Source organism: Penaeus vannamei, chromosome 41 (assembly GCF_042767895.1).
Source record: "Penaeus vannamei isolate JL-2024 chromosome 41, ASM4276789v1, whole genome shotgun sequence".
In the NCBI taxonomy this organism is placed as follows: domain Eukaryota; kingdom Metazoa; phylum Arthropoda; class Malacostraca; order Decapoda; family Penaeidae; genus Penaeus; species Penaeus vannamei.
The window spans coordinates 26,704,261-26,709,260 of record NC_091589.1 but is presented as its reverse complement, the minus strand read 5'-3'; the positions used below and the strand labels follow the sequence as shown (position 1 = coordinate 26,709,260).

The window sequence follows — 5,000 nt, the reverse complement described above, 5'->3', positions numbered from 1 at the left end:
AATAATGATGATAATAATGATAATAATAATTGTAATAGTAGTAGTAGTAGTAGTAGTAATGATGATGATCATCATAATAATGATAATAATGGTGATAATCATAATGATGATAGTAATGATAAGCATAATGGTAATTTTAATGATAACAGTAGTGATAATGGTAATAATAATAATGATAATGATGATGATATGTTACATGATTACACTCAGCATCGTTAACATTACAAATGGTTATTATCATTATCATGTTTTTACTGGCGCTGTTATCATTATTATCACAATAGTTTTCATCAATATTATCATCATCGTTATTATCAATATTATTGATATTATTACTATCATTACTCTTATTTTTATAATCATTACTGTTATCATTATCATCATTACCACCAGTTATTATTTTCTTTGATATTATCACTGTTATCACTGATGTTGCTATTATTACTATAGTTATTATTATTACAATTACATTTTTTCTACTGTTATAATCTTTTTATCATTATCATCATTATTATTATTGCTAATATCATCATCATTATTATCATTATTATTGTTATTATTATTATTATTATTACCATATTATCATTAACATTATTACTGTCATTATTATTTTTATTATTATTATTATTATTATTATTATTATTGTTGTTGTTGTTGTCATCTTTATTATTATTACAATGATTATCATCACTATTGTTATTATTATTATTATTATCATTTTTATTGATATCAATAGTAGTAGTATCATTATCATTACTATCATCATTATCATCATCATCTTCATCATCATAATCATTATAATTATTATTGCTGTCACTTTTACCATCATTATTATTATTGTTATTATTTAATTATTGATAATAATAATTATAATATTTATTACCATTATCTTCATCATCTATCATTATTGTTGTTCCCTTCATCATCATCATAATCATTAATAGTAGCAGTAGTACGCTTATCAGTGTAGTTATCATCATCATCACCATCATAATTATCAGCAGCATTATCAATGCTACTATCATTATCAAGTTTATTATTCTTTCTTATCATCAATATCGTTGGAATTATTATAATTTCTTTTATTACTATTATCATCATTATCATTTTTTTATTATTATCATTTTTATTATTATTATCATTATTATTATTACCAATGTTATTGTTATTACCATTATCATCATCATCGTCATTATTACCATTCTTATAATCATTATCATTGTTGCCATTATCTTTATTATTTTCATTATTATGAATGTCGTTACCAATATTATCAACATTGTTGTATTATAATCATTATCATTATTATTAGTAGTAATCGTACATATCATTATTATGATCATTGCTATTATTGTTGTTATCAGTATTATCATCATAAGTATTTTCATTTTTTCATTGTTACTATTTCTATTACTATCATTGTTGCTGACCTTATAATGCTTAATGTTATCATTATCATTATTTTTGGTACAATTATTATTATCATCGTTGCTGTTGTTATTGTTTTTACTGTTATTATTACTTGTATTATCATAATAATTATAATAATTTTTATTATTATGATCAATTGTTTATCGTTATCATTATCATTATTTGTTATTGATATTATTATTGTTATTATCTTCATTATTTGTTATTGATATTATTATTGTTATTATCTTCATTATTATCATCATTATCATTATTATCAATTATTATTATTACTATTACTATTATCATTATCACTGACATTGTTATTGTTATTATCAATGTTATCATTAATGTATTAATGCATCGTCACTACTGTTCTGTTATCCTTCATATCACGTTTGAATATGTAGTTCTGTCCGCATGCATGTCTGTGCTGGGAACATCCGCCGAATCAGACGGGCACTTCCGGTCGGCCATGACGGCTCCTGGGATTCTCGCTGCGGACGGAGGCTTTCTGCGAACGCCTCCCGCCCGGGTGTCCGCTCCGTGGTTGCTTGCTTGTCTTCGGCCCATTTAGTTTTTTTCATTCTTTAAACATGTTTTGCACAGGCAATTCTTTCTCTCTCTCTCTCTTTCTGTGTGTGTGTGTGTGTGTGTGTGTGTGTGTGTGTGTGTGTGTGTGTGTGTGTGTGTGTGTGTCCCTGTATCTGTCTCTTCAGATATTTAATAGGGGGGATTATATTCTAAAGAGGTTCAGCAAAAGATGCGCTTCTCTTGGTCTCGTAATCAACCCAATCAAAACTAAGCACATTTCCAGACCTCGCAAAACTACCTCGCATTCCAAGGTTAGGTGGACAAACTATGCACTAACTGCCACCTGTAAATATCTTGGAGTTATGGTGAATGCTCCCCACATCATGTCCCGCAATTGTCGTTTTGCCAAGGATATTGTTCAAAACGCCAAGGAACGTCGCCTCGAGCGTTTGAGACCATTGCGGTGCTTTAGCAACAGACGCGCAGGTGCTTCCCTAACAGTCCTAAGGTTGATGTATATCTCCCTTGTTAGGTCCATGACAGACGACGCAAGCTCGATTCTTAGTGTACTGCCACCGAGTACCCTCAAACCCCTCGAGGTTTTACGGAACAGGGCCATGGGAAACATACTTGGATGCCCAATGACTGCCAAGAACAAGAGGGATTGGTGTACTAATTCCTGATATAGATCTTGAAGAAAGTGTTCTTCCAACTGGGCAAGCACAGCTGATGCTGAGACAGTTGCCACATACCATGCCATTAAAAAAACATACTTGGACATCTGTCTGTCTTTACTGACAGCCAGGGTGCACTCCATAGACTCACTGTATATAATCCTGAAAACATGGAAACTATCAATATCATTCACCAATTTCTTAGACTATCTGAACAGGGTGTTCAAGTTTCACTATACTGGATACCTCTCATATAGGGATATCATGCTGTGGCGGGGTTGATCAATTGGCCAGATCAGCACGTTATGAAGAACCGTATTATCAAATGAAAGCGTGTCATCAGCTGCCTTCGAGATTACGGGGGCCAGGTATAGCCCGGTGAAAGGATGAAGAAAAACGTACCTGGTGCTATCTGGCGTTATGAGAGTACTGCCGGAACAACAGTCTATATTGGACTGTCTCGGAGACCGCAGGTTGCCCTGACTAGGCTACACATAGGATATCATTTTTCTAAACAATATGTACAGGAAGCAGTTTTTGGGGACAAATCCAGTTTCATATCACCATTGTAAACTGTGCAAAGCCCTCTACATCTATAGAAGCACAGCCAGTTTGGATAGATCCTTTTGTATCTTACCCTGGCTATTTGCAGGACGTACGCTGCTCTGTAAATAAATGTTAACAAACCAATTCAAATCTCTTTCCCTCTCTCCCTCCCTTCCTCTCGCTCTCTCTCTCTCTCAGTGTGTGTCTTATCCATTCGCTTAGCTTTTTGTCATTTTGTTAAGCATAGATCTTTCCATACTTATTTGTGCACCAAATATTCTTCCTTTTGTTTTAGATGACCGGGATTCTGAACCAAAAGCCATTATTTTCTTAATATGCAAGCGATTTCTTTTATTCTTCAAAAGGTGACTATATTTACCAAATGTCTTATGTCTTCTACTTACCTCCTTTGCAGCATTATCATTTCCTGGCAAGATTTCGACTCCTCATGAAATTTAAGATCATTTGTCTGTACATGTTTCTTACAATTTCTGTTCTTACTTAGCTCAGTTTCACTCTGCCCTTTTCTCTTTCACTCATTCAACTTCGAAAATGTCATTTCTTTATCTTAAAGGACTCCCTTGAAGAGATATGGAGATAGCCTATCACCCTGTCGAATTTATTGACCAATACTGTTCTTGCCTGTCATCAGATTTTTTTGACCGTGCCATTGATATAAACATCTCTTTTTTGTTAACGCTGTGGCGGGACTTCCATGGTGGCACCCTGTGTGCCCCCCACCCCCACCCCAATAGTCATTGACCTTTTATATATTAATATACAGTATGTAATGACTATGAATATATAATATTAATATATAATAATGTATAACACACAGCAAGATGAAAACATAAGCGTGTAACTGTACAATATAAATATTGAAGTGGGCAGTCTTAATTTTTGTTTCTTTTGGGCGGCCCCCCAGGTTTATTGTTGTTACCTCCTGTGCCGCCCACCAGAAAATTCTCTGGAGCCGCCCCTGGGCCAACGGAGGCAAAACTTCAGCTGATTCCGCAGATTTTTTCCTCCGGAACTTCTGCCTCGCCAGTCCAGGTGCCTTCCCTTCTCTCATCGGCCTGTGCCGCTCTTTATCCCTTTCTTTAATTATCCGTGCTGGCACATGTGCACTTTGGGAAATGTTTGCACGTGAAAACTTTTGCTGGAAGCTGACATCAGAATGACGAAAGATTTCCAAGTAGATTTTGAGATGAAGACTGTCCCTTGCACATGCATTATGAGATCTTGTATCGTCATGTCCTCCTCTGGAGTACCTTTAGCCTCGCTATTGGTCGCCGGAGTGGATTTTGCTGCATTGTCATTTCACTTTTATTAAGGAGGTAAAAGTACTCCGGGGATAAACATCAAATAATCTTATTAAGAAGAATTACGATGAGTGTTAAGAAAATGTAAAAGAATAAAAAGGAAAAAGAGAATCAGGTAAACACCAAAGGATATTTTACATATCTTTTATTATATATATGTTACATGTATCTGCCTGTTACAAAGCGCAAGTCAGGTATGATAAACTCTCAATATTCACAACAAAGTAAAGAACTGGTGTTGAACTCTGAACATTCACCGACAGCAAAACTGAACCAAAAGTTCTCCTGCGCCGCTCTGCTTCCTCAGGCCTCGTGGGATCCCTCGGACTCGACCGCCGTCAGTCGCACTCCTTCGCCGTCAGGCACACTCGCGGAAACAGCGCCGAGAGCTTGCTTGAGTGAAGAGCACGTTTACCTCTGGTCAGACGAAGGCTCGGCTGACAGTCTAGAGTCGAGATCAACCTCCTTTCGCTGTCTCATCGCCCCCGCTTCCTCCGCCGCCTCCTCGCGCCTC

The 5,000-nt window shown here is 35.5% G+C and overlaps 1 protein-coding gene across 14 annotated transcripts in view; it reads right to left on the bottom strand.

Annotated features, from left to right (window-relative positions):
- Positions 1-4,614: 4,614 nt before the first annotated feature.
- LOC113809463 (Kinesin family member 19A) overlaps positions 4,615-5,000 on the bottom strand; it is a gene marked incomplete at its 5' end in the record, with an annotated part of 93,392 nt that continues 93,006 nt past the window's right edge. For all 14 annotated transcript variants that reach the window (XM_070117655.1, XM_070117654.1, XM_070117658.1 and 11 more), the window contains 1 exon segment: positions 4,615-5,000. This exon segment is cut by the window's right edge and continues 469 nt beyond it.